At 45.0% G+C, this 18,272-nt stretch overlaps 1 protein-coding gene across 4 annotated transcripts in view; it reads right to left on the bottom strand.

The window, feature by feature from the left end:
• The window catches only part of DPP6 (dipeptidyl peptidase like 6), a 1,156,796-nt gene that overhangs the window by 730,931 nt on the left and 407,593 nt on the right, over positions 1-18,272 (bottom strand). The window lies entirely within an intron of this gene.

Genomic DNA, 18,272 nt, shown 5'->3' with positions numbered 1-18,272 from the left:
ACGCAGCAAGCAGAGAAGAAGGAAAGGAGGGAGGGAGGGAGGGAGGGAGGGGTACAGAATCTACACAAATATTGCAGTGAGGCTCAGTGAGAGGGAGGCACATCCTTTTCAATGGGAGACAGAATCAAAGGGGCTTGACCATGGGCTCTCTTTGAGTCAGATCACCTCTCTGCATCCCAGTGTGTACATCTGTAACATGAGATAATACTGTTTCATAATGGTAGTCAGGAAAACAAAAAAATTACCAGTGTAAAATACACTAAGACAGAAATTACCATCTTGGAGGCTCTGCAACCAGGAATGATATTCGGTTTCAATTACATAGATATAATTGTACATATGGAATGGTGGTTATAGATATCATATATAGAGAGGAATGGTGGGATTGTTCAGTTGTCACGGGGTTTGTGGGGATTCTTGGACTTTTCCACAAACTAGAGAACTCGACAGTGTTCCCGGAGAACGCGCCAGCACCCTGTCCATGTGGCCCTGGGCTGCAGCACAGCTCTCAGTGGAGGGCAGGCATTGTTCTGCTTGTGCATCCTGGTCTCTAGGGGCTGCAGGTGGGAGATGGTAATGGCTGCCAGCAGTGCCTGATTTGCACGTGAGCCCTTGAAATGGATTTGTAGACAAGTTCTTGAAACTCAAGCTTAGTTAGCCCCCTACCTATCCAGCAGGGGCTTATGAAGGAGGCAGCGCTGAGAGATCTGCTCAGGGCTTTTCCAGACAGTGACTGTTAACATCCTCCTCTGTCCTCTCAGCCCAGGGAGCGAAAGGGCATGGCTATGCAGTTGTTGAGACATGTATTAAATGACCCCCATGCGCCACACACAGAACAGACAATCCCTGCTCCCAGAGTTCCCAAGCCTAGGAGATTATGCAAACCACTCCCAGCGTAGTTGAAGCATATGTTAGGTAGTGACCTTGGAACACATTGGATGTTTACAGCTATGAAAGATCATCTGTCCCAATCCTTTATCGACAGAGCAGAAATGGAAGCCCAAAGAAGTCAGGCAGCTAGCCCAAGATCACCAAATCCAAGGTCTCACAACAACATTTAAGGTGGACGCTTACCTATAAACTCAGAAAACATAGTTTTTGCTTTAGGTCAAAACAAGCTGATGGGGTTTTCTAAGCATGCACCAGTGAGCAGCAGGAAGAGAAGGCAGAGTGAGGTGCCCAGGGCAGCACCGCAATCCCAAAGGTGGCTCCTCCTTTCATTCCAGCCTAACTCACCCACCCACGGAGTGCTAAGAAGTGAGTCCAGTCACACTGGGAAGACCCATCTCCTAATGTGAACGTGGCTCTACACAATGCAAATCCAGGCTTTGGGAAAAATGATATCAACTCTATGGAGGATGAACTAGTCCACAGAGGCTTGTCTAAAAGAAAATTTAGTATGTTCCCTGTTTGTGGATATCTCACTTGTAAATGCAAGCTTCTCCTCTTTCCCCTCCCATACCATGGGCACGGTCCTTGCATCCTGTTTCATTGTGGAAATGGTGAGGTTTCAGACAGGCCAGGGCAAGCGGTGGGCAGCCAGATTCTGTCAAAACCCCAGGCAGATTCTGAGGATAATAAATTGTAATAAATAAGGAACCTCTATTCAGGCCTGAGGTCAAAGGCCATGTCTGCCCCTCTGATGAGCAGGAGGCTGAGCCCCGGCCCAGGGTTGGGCGAGGTCAGGAAGATTATCTTCAGGATAAAGAACAAAACAGACCTGACAGGGGGAGCTGATTTTGAGAAGCAAGCGACAGTGTCAATCATTGTGTCCAAGGTACAGGCGGAGAGGGGGTTCAGGACTGGAAATTCAGGAAAGTTAGAAAGGATAAGGAATATTAGACTAGGCTCGAGAGGAGTTTCAGGAGGTAGAGCCTGGAAAGACCTCCTCGGGCAATGGTCTATAAGGAGAGGGCCTTTTCAGGATGGGCTAACAGCCCTGGATGGAGCTCGGCAGGCTGCTGGGTCAGCTGCGGCAAGAGTGGCTTTGATCAGAGCCTGTTGACTGTGGCCCCACTGAGCAAATCAGTGCAACCTACAAAATGCAGGCAAGGTAGGTGCCAGAATTCAGGGTCTAGGTGTCCTTAGAAGGAGAGCTCATGGTGTGATATCTCCCACTGTAATTCTGATAAGAATTTTGGGGCCAAGCGCAGTGGCTCACGCCTGTAATCTCAGCACTTTGGGAGGCCAAGGCGGGTGGATCACCTGAGGTCAGGAGTTCGAGACCAGCCTAGTCAACACGGTGAAACCCCGTCTCTACTAAAAAATACAAAAATTAGCCAGGTGTGATAGTGCACGCTTGTAGTCCCAGCTACTTGGGAGGCTGAGGCAGGAAAATCACTTGAACCCGGGAGGCAGAAGTTGGGGTGAGCCAAGATCTCGCCACTGCACTCCAGCCTGGGTGACAGAGTGAGACGCCGTCTCAAATAATAATAATAATAATAATAATTTTGGCCCTAACTTTTACTTACTAGCTATTACAGGACCTTGGACAAGATACACAGCTCCTTATAATAACAGTAAGAGTAATGGTAAAAATAACAATATTAGCTAACATTAATGAAGCATCTACCTTGTATTAGGTACTCCTCTAATGCATTAATTCATATAACGCACCCAATTATCACACGAGTTAGACATAATTGTCCTCAGTTTAAAATGAAGGAAATCAAGACATAGAGAAAATGCCCTCTCCAAAGTTCCATAGCTGGTACATATTGGTGCTGGCACTTGAGCCCAGGTGCTGTGAATCAGGCTTAGTGATGCCTGCTGCCGTCTCGTGTGGAAGTGGAGTCGACTGCTTGCCTCATTCATACCAGCTCCCTTTGTGCCCCATTTTGGTGATGGACCCCACCCCACCCACCACCAGATGGCACCCAGTGACTGAGGACCCTGAGGACTGTATCCTCCCGCTTCAGGGATTGCATCAAAGGTGGGCATAAGACTCTACCAGGCCAACCGGGTTCTTGCCAGAGACTCTTCAAACTGGAGCTGGTCTCCTCTTTACTCAGAGACCCAGGAAATGACTCAGAATAGCAAGTGATGGTCTCCTCTCATTCCCTAAGTGGAGAAGCCAGCAGGGCGATCAGGACAGGTATGGGTAGGGTCTTAGCTGCACCTGAGCCCCTATCCCACTGTCCTTAAGGCCAGCCTTGCTCTTGCCATTCCACAGCTTTGCCTTTTTCTTTCTTTCTTTTTTTTTTTTTTTGGCTAAGGTTAGTTCAAGTTGAGTCTTACTATTTGCTGCACAGATATGCCTGATCAACTTGCCTTTCTAAATATTAATTCTCTTATCTAAAAATGGAGATGATAATACGTATTTCATTGAGCAGTGTTGAGATTTTAATAGAAATGCTTGTACAGTGCTTAGCACAGATCCTAGCTCAACGAATCTTGACTATTGCAAATGTCATTATCATTTGAGTAAATGCATTTCCCATCCCTTTGACAAGTCGCTCTAAATCCCTGTCACCTCACCAGTTCTGATGTTGGTGGAACAGGGGTCAAGTTAAATTCCATGATGAAGAGACTGTCGACTTTAAAGACCTCAAAGAGGCTCATACGGAGCCTCTTACTTGGAAGATTCATGCCTCACTCTCGGCTCTGAGATCTGCTGTGTGCTGGTAACATATCAGCCTTGGTTATCATCACTGCCTTAGCCAATGTTTTGAAAGATCACATGTGACTGCCCTTCCACAGAGGAAAGGAAGTGACCTACAATCAGAGCCATGGATCAGAACTACAAACAGTGTATTTTCCCTGCCTTCTTTCCATTCACATTTTCCATGGAGGGTAGGCCAGCAGGCCCTAGCAGGGTGATCAATGTGTTTATGTGTCTGTCTGTCTCTGTGGCTCTGGAGCTGTGCGGCCAGCTTGGATAAAACAGTTCATTTACTTTATTGATCCCGTGCATCTTTCTAGAGTGGAAATAATAAGGCAAGGTCTTCTGGGCTGTTTTCTCTCTCGTCTGGCTGGGCTTCCAAGGTCTCGGGGTCTTGAGACATGGATCTGCTTTTCTGTTGACTCCACAACCTCTGCAGAGAGAGTGGAGGTCTTATTTGCAGTGGCTGTTTCTTGGAGGCTGGTTTTCCTGGTGTTATCTTCTGCCACCCATCTGTCCTCAGTGTCTGCCTCTGCCCCAATTGAATCTAATAGAAACAGATCTGCTCACTGACAAAACCTCCAAATGAGATTGGATGGTGTCCCAGAAAGCAGCGTCAGGAGTAAAGTTGCCTGACAGGTGCGAGACAGGCCAGTCTGTCCTGGATAAGACAAGTAGCATTCGCCCTGCATACGCTCTGAGCCTGCAGGCCTGGGAGCCTGACATTTTGTAGGGATGAAAGGAAATCATTTGTGCTAAGCAGTTTGTAGAGTTTAGCAAAATTATAAAGTCAGTGAATTAACTAAAAATTAAAATGAACAAAGTCACTAAATTAATGGAAAAGGCTAGATTCTTCTTGCCAGCCCCCACACAGCTAACGTTGTAAAACATGAATGTCGGGCTCACAATGCCCCATGAAAACAGCTACCAAACCCTCTGCAGGTCACAGTCCTCAGAAGGGTCTGCATATACTGGGAAGCAGTGGATCCCAACCAACCAAGAGAGCTGTGCTGGGAAGCAGCAGGTGGGAGGATCTGGTGACAGCACAGTTAACTTCACAAGCTGTAAAATGCTTATGCAAAGACTTTAGCTCCTCAAATCTCAAGATCTGGCCTAAAAGATGAAAGCTGATCTAAATGATCATTTGCCTCAGGCAAAATGCATTACCTCAGCAAATAAGCTCACTTAAAAAAATGTAAACTTAACATATTCTGAACATGGCTTTGCTCACAACTCACCCAGCACCTATAGCTCTGTATTTCTGCACAAGGTTGGCACTAATCTGAGTGGCTTCCTAGAAAATGCCACTTGCTAAGCTACTTGCTAAGCTCTGAAGCCTAGAATGATTTCTGTTAGGGTGCTTAACTTCTATTTGCCTGCCCACACCCTCCTCAATGCATCACATACCACGCCTGGTCGCTCTAAACCACCATATGGCTTCCATTTGTTAATCATCTGACAGGTCAGCAGCCTGAGACTGAGATAAAATGTGGCAACAGGGAAAGATGAATGGTCTGTTCACTGGTGTTTTCTTGAAGATTGTTTTCATATTGTAGACAGACGTGCGGGTGCATGGAAAGATTTCCCCCACCAAAATCAGCACATGAGCCCCACATATACTTACAATTTTTGTTTTGTTTTGTTTCTTGAGACAGAGTCTCACTCTGTCACCCAGGCTGGAGTGCAGTGGCATAATATCGGTTCACTGCAACCTCTGCCTCTTAGGTTCAATCTATTCTCCCACCTCAGCCTCCCAAGTAGCTGGGATTACAGGCGTGTGCCACCACACCTGGCTAATTTTTTGTATTTTCAGTAGAGGCGGGGTTTCACCATGTTGGCCAGGCTGGTCTCAAACTCCCGACCTCAGGTCATCCACTGGCCTCAGCCTCCCAAAGTGCTGGGATGACAGGCATGAGTCACTGTGCTCGGCCACAGTTTAATTGTAAACACTTGGATAGAAAGTGCCCCTTTCTTTGCATCTGTGTCTCACATGCCCAGGAGGGGTTGGAGTTTGAACAGTTTCTCAACAGACCCTTGCTGAGTGCTTGGAATGGGCAGACCACCTTCAAAGACAAACAGGTGAGCCACTGACTTTCAATTATTCAGTAAAGCAGTGCCTTCATTTTATGCAACTTTTGGAACCTGAGAGTAAAAAAGCGTTTGCATGTATTTGCATCTGCGTGTCGGCAGTGCTCAGCTGACCCTGTGTGGGTGGATCCTGAGAAACATCACTGGGTCCTTCCTCAGGAGCACAACCCTTTTCCCCTTTAAGCCACTGGGTCAAAGCCTAGGGCAGAATAGGCTGGTGGTGCTCCAGGTCAGGGGGACAGTAGTGAGAGAAGTCTTGGATTTCTCTGGCTGTTAGCAGGGGAAGAGGCAATGGTGAGAAGAAACGGCAGGTCGTTCCCGCTTTTCAGAAGACTGGAAACTATTTTGCTATATTTACAGTGACCAGAGGCAAACGAGTGCCTGTGGGATATCTTGCAGCTTCCCTTTTCTCCAAACATAATGACACGCAGATTGCTTCACGGTTACAGTTTTCCTGTTGAAGTCATCCATGACTAGCTCTATTCATATTACAGTTAGAAACACGGAAGAAAAGAGAATAAACATCAGACGGATAAGAGTTGACATAAGAAAGGACTAGAGAGGCAGAGGGACCAGGAAGAAAGCAATAAAGAACAGTATGCAACAGAAAACAAAATAAAGAGAAAAATAAGAAAGGTGAGGCTGCTGGTGATCTGGAAAACCCCTGCCCTTTGTTCAAATCTGCACCCAAGCTAGGAAGCCTTCTAGGGAAATCTGGAGGTGATCCTCTCCCCGTGCACACATTGCAACTTGTTGTGATGTCTCCGATAGCAAAGAATAGGAGGAAAACACAGATGTGCTTGATCCCACCCCCGTGAGACTGCATGAGCATTGAGGAGCCGGAGTATGTCTGGGTCTTGGCACAGTGCCTTGGAAATAGTTAGGGCCTCATATATTTTTGCTTGTTGAGTAAATGACTAAGTGAATTGAGCAAGAAGAAGAAAGATACAGAGGAAGAAGTAGGATGGTACCCAGGGTCTTCACCAGTGATAACAGCTCAGTGTCGACCTCGCACCCCAGGACTTCTGGACCATTGACCTCCAGACAGCCCTATCATTCCTCGAGGTACCTGCACAAATGAATGTTGATGCTTTCATTTGACACCTTGTGTGTCTAGTAGGTATGTCCCCTGTCCGCTGAATAAGATTGTATGTACTATGAGCGCAGGTACTTACTGCCAAAATACTTTCTCTTTTTCAAATAAAGCCTCCCTCTGGACCTCTAGCCTTGTAAGGCCTACCAAAGCTTGCAAAACACAGCAGATGTCCAATCTGAACAGACACGACCCTCAGCAATTCCCGTTGTGAAGACTAGAGGCTCTCAATCAAACTTGGCAATCTGTAAAAACTTTTCTTTTCTTTTCTTTCTTTTAATTTTTTTTCAGATGGAATCTCGCTCTGTCACCCAGGCTAGAGGGCAGTGGTGCGATCTTGGATCACTGCAACCTCTGCCTCCTGGATTCAAACAGTTCTTCTGCCTCAGCCTCCCGAGCAGCTGGGATTACAGGCACCCACCACTATGCCTGGCTAATTTCAGTATTTTTAGTAGAGACAAGGTTTCACCACGCTGGCCAGGCTGGTCTTGAACTCCTGACCTCAGGTGATCTGCCTGCCTCGGCCTCCCAAATTGCTGGGATTATAGGAGTGAGCCACTGCGCCCAGCCATATGAAAATTTTTCTAAATGTACATACTGTGCTCCCACACTGGGGTTTTGGCTTCTGTAGGTCATGGAGGGTGCCCTAGGTCTATATAATATTCTCAAAAGTTTTTCGGGGGAGGATTGTTTCTGTAGTCCATGCCTTGGTTTACTAGCACTCCCTGCCAGTTGTCTATCTTTGTCGGTTTCATCCTCCCCTCTTATGATGTGTAGTGCTCCGGCAGTGCTCCCTGGCAACTCCTGAGCTCTGATCCACTGTCTCGTCCTCTGAGAAGGATGGCTCACGTGGTGGGATGCAGGGGTGGCCCCTCCAAGATGACCCCTCACTGCCCTCCCTCCCTAAGCACATCGCAGCTCCAGCAGCAGGTCTGCACCCGCAGTGACACACCACAGCTTTGCGTTTCCCCTGCACTGAGGAGCTGCTTCATGGAGCACCTCTGATTGACACATCTAAAATGGAGAATGAAAGAAAGTGTCAACCTCGAGGAGTTTAATAACGCTGTAGGCTTCAACTGTAATTAAAAGAAGGAAGAAGGGGCCACATCCCAGCGAGGAAGCAGCTCCTTTAAACTATTGAAGAATATATTGTTCTGGGGTTACCAACAGCAGAAGAAATTTTAATAACAAAAACAAACATAAATTGACAAAAAAAGAAAAAGACAAGAGAGGTATTAGTTGGAACAAAACCAAGTATCTTGAAGCTGCTCATTTTAAACTGAGTGTTTTATGGTAGGAAAAGGAAGCTCCAATATTTTCAAATACAATTTACGTTTAGAAGTTTGAGTCTCCTCTTTCTTTCTGAGGAATAAAATACCCAGTTTCCTTTGAAAGTATAAAATGGCTAATTAGAACTATTATAAATCTAATGGTTATATCCACATAAAAACTTGAGCATAACAGTTCATAGCAGCCTCATTCATACAAGCTGAATAGTGAAAACCAGCCAGGAAGTGTCCAGCAACTGATGGAAGGATGAACAGTATGACAGGTGCATACAGTGGAATATTATGGGCTATAAAAAGGAAAGGAGTTTAGATACATTCTATAACACGGATGAATCTTGAAAACAGTATCCTCCATGAAAGAAGCCATTCACAAAAGTCCAAATGACTCCATTTATGTGACACGGCCAGAGTAGGCAAATCCACAGAGACAGAAAGCAGAGCAGAGGCTGCTGAAGGCTACGGGAAGGATGAATGGGAAGTGACTGCAAATGGATACGGAATTTCTATTTTGGATGATGAAAATATTCTAAAATTAGACTGGGGTGATGGTTGCACAATTCTCTGAAAATACTAAAAACCATCTAATCATACCCTTTAAAAGGGTAGATTTTATGGTACGTAAATTATACATTGAGGAAGCAGTAAAACAAATGTCATGGTCAAGATGAAGTACCACATCAAGTCAAACACAATGACGAAGTTTTAAACAGGATGGTGAAGATAATCAGGCAGTCATTTGTTGGCTCTTTTGGCAATGTTTGAAAAATCATGGAAATGAGATAGAATGTTCAACGTCTTAATGCCTGGAAGGGGGAGGGAGGGAGCGGGGAGAGAGAGAGAGAGAAAGGCGAGGGGAGATAGAGGGAGGGAAGGGGAAGGGAGGGGAGGGGAGGGGAGGGGAGGGGAGGGGAGAAAAGGGAAGGGAAGGGAAGGGAAGGGAAGGGAAGGGAAGGGAAGGGAAGGGAAGGGAAGGGAAGACTCTTAGACCATAGTCAGAACAACCCAGGCACCTATTCTGGGAAAGAAAATACATGATGGCCCAAGACCTGAACCCGAGCAGAGGCCAGACCTTGGGTTCCCAGAAGAGGTTGGCAGGGCCAGGCAGAACCCCACACTTAGGGGTGGTAGCCAAGCCAGGCATCGAGTGGAGGAAAGGAATGAGAACCTTTGGGGTGATTCCACTTGGAAGTCCAGGTAGAAGGCTCAGTAGAGAGCAGGGCCTGAGCTGTAGCTGAGTGAGACTCTTGTCTCTGAGGACAGCTGGCAGGAAGAAAGAGTGCCCTGTAGTGAGAGAGGCCAAGCACAGGGAGCTGTCCTCACTGTACACACCTGCACAGTAGTGGCCCAGGTGCTTCCCACCCCTACAGCTCCACCGAGCCCCAGAGATCCTGGGACCTTCTCCAGAGGCTGATTAACTTTCCCAACCTGCTCTTATGGGATAAATCACCTCCAAATCCATCTCCCCACCATTCCCATTGGAAAAATAATTTGCTGGTATTAGGAAGCATCATTGCACTAGCAAATCTGGCAATCTTATTGATACCTCTGCCTCAGTAATCAGGACATTGATGATTTACATTTGAACTACAATGCACATACATCTTGCAAATTAGTTTTGAAAAAATTTGAGGTCTAAAAATATTTCTCAGAAGAGATGTGTCTCTCTAACACATAATTGTGGACTATCTGGTTAAGCCAGTGAATGAAATTGAAGATACTAAAGATAATTAAAGGATGATTTTAAATAAAAAAGAAACAAACAAAAAAATTACAACAAAAAGCCATGAGTACGTAAAATAACTGAAGGACAAACCCCAAACATGAGCAACACACAGATTCCAGGTGTCAACTGTCACACAACATTAGCAACGCACAGATTCCAGGTACTCAGTTCCACTCAACACTAGCAACGCATAAATTCTGGGTGTCAAGTTCCATGCAACACTAGCAAGTTCCATTCAATGCTAGTCAGACTCCAGGTGTAGAGCTCCACTCAACACTAGCAATGATGAGATTCCAGGTGTCAAGTTTGACTCAATGCTAGCAATGCAGATTCCGGGTGTGGAGCTCCACTTGACCCTAGCAATGCACAGATTCCGGGTGTTAAATTCTACTCAATGCTAGCAATGCAGATTCCAGGTGTAGAGTCCCACTGACTAACAACACACAGATTCCAGGTGTCAAGTTCCACTCAACACCAGCAACACACAGATTCCAGGTGTCGAGTTTGACTCCATACCTGCTGGGTAAAGCAGAAGTTCCAGAGTGTGCCAGGCTCTTGGTGCAAGATGGACTCCAGGGAATATGGAATGGATCCTGGGAAAACTGTAGCTGCACTCTAATTTTATATATTCAAGAGGTTATTCACATTTAATAACTCCTTTTGTAACCCTGAAGTGTATAGAAAAATGAATGTCTATGGAATTGTGGGTTATTCACTTCATAAGAACCAAAGAGTTGAACTTCATCTTTGGATTAGTTTGGTTCCCATTCCCAAGACACTCCTGTCCACAAGCAGACCGGGGAGCTTATATGGTGAATCTCAGTTCTAGGCCTCGGTCTAGATGAGGCCCTGGCCATAGGCTGGTCAGTGCGGGTTCCCAGGCTGACACCAGGCCTCCCAACTCCCATGTTAGCCCTCTGCGCCACACCACGCTGCCTCTGAGCTTTGAGATGAACCCCAGTGCATTTTCCTACTTTATTCTACCTTTTTGGAAGAGGTGAAAAACAAAATATAGATATTTATAATTAAATAAAACCTTCTTTAGAATACATTTTTAACCAGAATATGTTTGCTAAAATAATTGTTTAGAGATACATAACACTTTTAATTTTCAGATTATTTTGTAACTTGAGTATTTCAACTCAACTGAGACTTAAATGGTTCAACTTGGTTTTCTCTTCCTTCTTCTCATGAAGAAACCAATATTTTCTTATTCTAAGCCTTACCTTATTCTATGGCTTTTCAGGTGACTAAGAAAACGGACTATTTCCCTTTCAGATGACTTCTCTGAGAAGATCTATGATCAACTCAAGCGCTGGTCTCTGCCTGGAAAATTAAATATGATGTCCCTCTCTTAGGAAAAAAAGGTAAATATGAAGCCTAAAGATTTGGCTTCTGTTTCTATCCCAGTAGCAAAATAAGACTTGAAGCTTCTGAGCCTCCATCTTCTGAAATGTCACACAGCAGAAGAGGGCTGTTCTCTTTGCAAATTCACAGAAGTGTGCTTTCTGCACGTGCCGTGAAAAGGTGAACTTGCTCTACACAGGTTGTGTGTTTTTTTGTTTGTTTATTTTGTTTGAGATGGAGTTTCACTCTTATAACCCAGGCTGGAGTGCAATGGTATGATCTTGGCTCACGGCAACCTCTGCCTCCTGGGTTCAAGCGATTCTCCCGCCTCAGCCTCCCAAGTAGCTGGGATTACAGGCATGTGCCACCAAGCCCAGCTGATTTTTGTATTTTTAATAGAGACAGGGTTTCACCATCTTGACCAGGCTGGTCTCGAACACCTGATCTCAGGTGATCCACCCGCCTCAGCCTCCCAAAGTGCTGGGATTACAAAGATGTTGTGTTCTTATCAGCAGCAGTCATGTTACCCTAAACATAACGCCAAAAGCAAAGGAATAAAACTAACAAGGATGCAGCTTTATCTGCTGTTGTTTTTATGACCTCTACATTTTTCGGATGTATCTATTATAATAATAAAACCATTTCTTTTGGAGTGAAGAGAAAGGTGTGGTACAGTGCTGGGCAGCGGCATTTGTGGGAGCCTCCCAACTGCCCCTAAGGAGACCTGCCGCCACTGGTTATAAAGGAACTGGTATTTTTAATTTAGGAAGTGCAGGCACTTAGTTATGCACAGTCACCCCCAAAAGAATGGAAACTTCTCGACGCCAGCGGTCTTACATGTTTCTGGCATCCTCTCCCTGCACCTGCCTGGCTGATTATTAAGTCCTCGTCTGACTATATTAGGATAGTCATTTTCATCTCCAAGGTGACAGAATGAGGTAGATTTAGGATTAAGTAACTGTCTGGTAAGCTAGTTTCCAAGTCCCCCATCTCTGCCTTCTGGAAGTGAGTTGAATGTACATGTTAGAAACACCAAAGCTTCAATCTAAGCCAAACTTTTGGGTGCCCCTGGCTTGGCTAATGGTCTCTATAACTTTTCCCACCTCCTCCTCACCATGCATGAATGAGGGCCAACCAAATGATGAAAGGAGCATCTAAGCACCACATGCTATCATGGCTACGTGTCCTCCAGATAACCCAAGTGTCCCGTGAGTTGAACTTTCCATGATAGTTATATACAATGTAGACCACACAGGCACTTTCTGCCCATCCTGCCCATTTTAGCATAGTTTGTTAGGGGAAAATAATTTACTTTTCATGATGACTTTAGAAAGCCTGCGTTGGGGAAGCACTTGTGGAAACAGGTGACTTTCAGCACAATAAAAGACTCTACTGGATGGACTGCAGTGGCCTAAGAGCAGTCAGCGTTTATCCTTGAGGACTGTGTCTCCATTTATAGATGATATTTGACTATTGGTTCAGGATGGAGGAACTCAAAGAACACCCAGAAACACCTGGAGGTCCTGGGTTCAAGTCCTATTTTTGCTACTTAGTGCTCTGGATTGGGTAGCCAATTAACCACTCTACGTCTGATGTATTTTATTTATTTTTATTTTTATTAATTTTTTTTGAGACAGGATCTTGCTGTGTTGCCCAGGCTGGAGTGCAGTGGTATGATCATATGATTAGGGCTCACTGCAGCCTTGACCCTGCTGGGATCACGGGATCCTCCACCTCAGCCTCCCAAGCAGGGGGCACTAAAGGCACGTGCCACCATACCCAGCTAACTTTCTGATTTTTGGTAGAGACAAGATCTCCCTATGTTGCCCAGGCTGGGCTGGAATGCCTGGGCTCAAGAAATCCTCCTGCTTTGGCCTTCCAAAGTGCTGGGATTACAGGTGTGAGGCGCTGCAACTGGACATCTGATGTTTTTTCATCTGCAAAATAGACACATTGCCAACTAACAGTGCTGTTGGGAAGATCAGTGTGAATAACCTGTAGAGAAGGACTCTGTATTTGTAGCGCTTTGTTCATTCTCTATGCCGCATGGGCGTTTTAGGCAATGCCGTGCCGGATGGCTCCCTGACATCTTTGTGTGCAAGTTCCATGTCTGGCAGGCAGATTGGATGATGGGAGAGGCAGAGGCTTTATTTTTTTTGAGAGGAGAGAGTAAGTCTTTGTATCACATAAATATTACCTTTTGATTTAAGTCATCTAATCCATTTGATCTGAATAAAAGCAGACAGGATCAAAAACTTCCATTTAAACATTCTGGATATTTCTGAATTTAATACGTATTTATTTCCTCTTTACTGCTGAAAATCCACCAAAATAACACTAAATGAATAAAAAGTTAAAAATCCACAGGAAGAGGAGAGTGAGAAGAGAGAACAGCAGATCAGACCTAACATTTCAACACCTGTAATCGAAGACAGACCGAGGGTGGGAGAACGCTAGCTGGTTTGGTGGAACTGAAGAAGCAGGAACCAAAGTACCTGGTGAGGATGAACGCCAAGGAGAGGCCAAGAGAGGTACCAGGAGCCACGCAGCAGGAACTCTGGGATGGAGGGCCCGGGTGCTGAGGAAGGGTGGAAACCAGGTGAGCAAGTAAATATGCAGGAAGGCTGAAAGCCCGAGTAAGGCGTATTCTGATCCCTTCTCTCAGCCCAGACACCTGGGCAAAAACCCTCGCCCAGTAACACACGAGATGGGAGGTTGATTCTCTGGAGAAACGGAACCTAAGGCATTCCGGTCTCAGAGACTCCAGTCTCAGCGGGGAATGGAAGGAGGCCCTGGGTTGAAGGTCGGATCACACGCAAGTGTTTGCATGGAAGAGTGAGACACCCTCCCAGCCTCCTCCTCCCGACCTGTGTCCTAGAACAACAGAAGCCAGGCTATCTTCCCTGGGCAAGAGGTTGGGGGATTCCACCCTGGGAAAATGATGGGGCTCCAGAGAAAAGTCCATCAAATAGGAGAGTCCTCAATTTAGAAGTTGGCTCACTGCTTAATCACAGTAACACCTACTAGTGGACAAGCTCCTCTCTCAGCTCCCAAAATTCTATTCAGCTTTTATTATTCTAATAAGATGGACAAATACCACCAGACGTTTGTTTGAGGAATGTTGTTTCACAAAGACAGAGACTAAATGAATAAACTTTTAAATTTACAAAATAGAGACAATGCAGAGAGAAAAAGAATTCAAAAAGAACAAAATCTGTTTCTTAGGCATAGCCTCAAAATATAGTAATGTTTTGCATTAAGAAATTTAGGAGTTTTTTTTTAAGAAGGAAGAAACAGAAGACAAGAGACCTTAGCAATTAAATGAATGCTAGCCAAATTTAGATCCAATAGACAGGCTGAAAAATAAAGGTGAGGAAATCCTCCAGAAAGCAAAATTTAAAGACTATTTAAAAATTAGAATATCTATCCAGATTATTCGATTCCATGAACTCTGAGAAAAGAAAATGGGGTTGGGTAGTTATTGAGATATAAGAACCCCTCCCGGATCTGAAAACTCTAGGTCTCTAAATTAATAGTCTTTGTATACAAAAAGAAAATGTAATATTGTACCTTTTGTTCAGCAACAGTGCAATCATCTCATGTTGGTTTAACCAAGATTGAAACATAATTATATGGGAATGGGGGAAGGTAAAATTGGATGAAAAGTAATACAGAAGAGTATTCATCTATTACAGTAGGAAAGCAATGGACAATATCTAAGTAAATATAAATATATATGTATATGTATAGTACATATATATTTTATATATGTGTGTATATATATATTTTGAGGCAGAGTTTTGCTCTTGTTGCCCAGGCTGGAGTGCAATGGCACGACCTTGGCTCACTGCAACCTCTGCCTCCTGGGTTCAAGCAATTCTCCTGCCTCAGCCTCCTGAGTAGCTGGGATTACAGGCATGTGCCACCACGCCCAGCTAATTTTGTGTTTTTAGTAGAGACGGAGTTTCTCCATGTTGGTCAGGCTGGTCTTGAACTCCCGACCTCAGGTTATTCACCTGCCTCGGTTTCCCAAAGTGCTGGGATTACAGGCCTGAGCCACCGCACCCGGCCCAAAGAAGTACAAATATTTAAGCATGATATAGAGAAACATTAAAGTAGCTGTTGGTAAGAAATAGCAAAATCATTGAACATATTAGCAATTGGGGAGCAAGGCCAGAGTTCTGGAGGAGAGAGGCAGGGGACTACTGTTTTTGTCAATATGAGCCAACAAAAGTGAGTGTTACTCATGCTGTACATATATTACTTTGAAAAAGACAATGAAAAACAAACGCGAAGCACAAAACAACTAGATAATGACTTCCTGTTCTCAGGGAGTTCCTCCTCTTAAGTCTCTGTGAGGCTAAGAGACAGAAACTGGGAAGAGAACTGTGCAGGGCTCCTGGCTTTCCGTACGTTCGAGTTTCCTCAGCAAAGTTGGAGAGGCAGACTGTGCAGCAGATACTTCACTGCGTTATCGCTATCTGATTCCCTCTTTTCTCTTGGCTCTGAAATTTTAGATGAGGATGTGTTATATATATGAGATACAAAAAGATGTGTGCCCTTAACTATCGTGACTCCGCAATACAGCAAGCAAAAATGTTCAGAATAACCAAAATGTGAATACCTTAAGCAAATCTTCCATTTGAAAGAACCTCACACATCAGGATTTAATTATCCCAGTGAGGGTATATCTTTTAAATTAAATTGCTCTCCCCAAATTATAAAGCTAACCTGTTCTTCCCCACCAGGCAAACAATGTAATGCTGTACAAAAAAATAGCACCAATATATACCTCCCCACCCACCAATGGGGCATATGTTTGCTTAAAGTGCTTTTCCCATGGGAACAAATTTATTATATTACTCTGGTCTCCTTTGGCTAAATTTTAATATAGATAACATTCTTCAACATTCATGGGTTACCTACCTACCTACCTACCTACCTATCTATACCTCCATTAAATTCGAGGTCTAAATCTGATCAGGAAGCTAAACTATACCTGGTTTGGTCAACTTGTTAAGAGGTATTGATCAGGAAAGACATTTTATTAAACAAGGAAGCAATTAAGCAATTATATGTATTTGTCTGTGAATTTTGTGTGATGCATTTGAAATTTACTTTCTATGAAGATTATGTAGCCAGGTGCCTAGATTTTTCTTCTGATCACATCTGACCACAGAGGGCCAGCTATATCCAATAAAGACCAACTCCACCTGGTTACTGGTCCCTCTAGTCTCAGCCACTAATATTGATCATTCCTGAGACTGCTGGGAACAGTCTAAAAGAGATTTATCTTTTGGTAGAGGGTGTATTAATATTTCCCTGGTCAGGGCTGCCCCTATAGTATTCTGGGCCTGGCCAAATACTTTTTTCAGGACTCCTGTTTAAAAAGCAATTTGAGTCATTCAAAATGAACAGGCCATCTCCTGAGATTGGTGCCTATCTGGCCACAGGGCCTTGGGATGACCCTGTAGGTGCAAGTCCCAGAGCTTCTCAGGGCTTCTGGTCGACTCATGCATGCAGCAGGTGGGTAGAGGGTTGGAGAACATTCAAGATGGGAAGACAGGCTGGGCTCAGGGGTCCTGCTCAGACGGCTCTGTGAGCCAGGCCAGACACAGGTATTGGAACTTAGAACTCTGGAGGAAGGCACTGCCAGGCCTGGGGCCCCTTAGATCTAAGGATGACACCATCCCTGGTTTACTAAGACAACCATTGGGAGTACACAATATACATACTACCTTGCCAATGTTTAAGTGAACAGTTAAAGCCACGACCTTCTGTCCCCTGCGCTCAGAGGCTGAGAGCTGAGGTTGACTGGACAGACAGAGCATACACAACCCAGCAATGGTGGGGCAAGGGCCAGCCTTCTGAGAGAAGGGATGTCTTCAGGGATTAGACACATTCTGAAACTTGCAGGTTCTTGGCATATAAATGGAAGTTTATACTCATTGCAGTGATTATTACCTTTTCAGAAGAAAATGCTGACCGGTTTCTACACAGGGACTGTTCCCCTGGCACAAGGCTACTAGACCATCAGACCAATTTCTCAGCAGTTCTGTAACTCGAGTGCTTATGCCTTCTATCTCTGGACACACAGCTACCCACTCCCAGAACTGGAGTGTAGTATTCGAAGGCTAACAGTGGTAGGTATTACCTCTGTGGCCTGGACCCTGATTTAACAGATGCAGCCTCTGACCTGCCTGTCTCTGCAGGGAGGGATGCTTGTTTAACCCCTTAGCTCCTGACTATTCCTCTGAAGAACCTCACCCACATAATAGAGTTCAGGGAAAGACACCTGCAGGCTCTACCTAGCAACCTCCTGATCCTGTCCCTCCCCATGTCTATCATATGCAGGTGGGGACAAGGTTCTAAACCCTTACCCGATGCCCGGGACATGCTTTGGATCCCCACTGGGACAGGAAACACAGGCACCTAGGGGAAGGGCTGATGAGATGGGAGGACACCCAAGACCTTCCCTGTTCTATGGTGTCTCTCAAGAGGAACCTTCTAATGAGGATGGTATTGCGACTCTAGGAACTTGGACGAAGCCCTGCCTATGAAACGCCAACCAGGCAAGGATCGAGGGATTGTAAATACCCAAGGACACTGTGCCCACAGCCCAGGGCTGCCCAGTCCACTTCCTGAGCACTTTGGTTCAGCTGTTGGCAGTTCAGAGGGAGCAGCTGTGCAGCCTAAATTGTCCCCAAAATGGGATCTGTCTCTCTGCCCTGGCTCTGCAGAGGGCCTGAGCCACATGTGCTCTCACCATTCGTGAGCTTGACACTCCTTCAAAGGAAATCCTGAGCTTCAGTATGTGTGTGTGCATGTGTGTGTGTACATGCATGTATGCAGTATGAGTAAAGTTCTTTTAAAAAGAAATCTCATACGTTCTATGGCTATTTCTTAGGAGATATTTGTAAGTGGGCAAATCCCATAAATCACATCACCTTAGACCTCAGTCAGTCTAGCTCTAAAATGGGCTTGAACTAGAAGAATTATTGGGTTCCATCTATGGTTTTGTTCTCTAAATTTCAATAACAATGTGGTAATACTGTGAACAGGCTTCAAGGGTTCAAATGGGGTAAATTGGTGGGCTGTTTTTTCTGTTTCTTGGATTGCATCAGTAATATT

This window comes from Chlorocebus sabaeus, chromosome 21 (assembly GCF_047675955.1).
Source record: "Chlorocebus sabaeus isolate Y175 chromosome 21, mChlSab1.0.hap1, whole genome shotgun sequence".
NCBI lineage: Eukaryota > Metazoa > Chordata > Mammalia > Primates > Cercopithecidae > Chlorocebus > Chlorocebus sabaeus.
The sequence above is the reverse complement of the archived record's forward strand: the minus strand, read 5'-3'. Positions and strand labels throughout refer to the sequence as shown.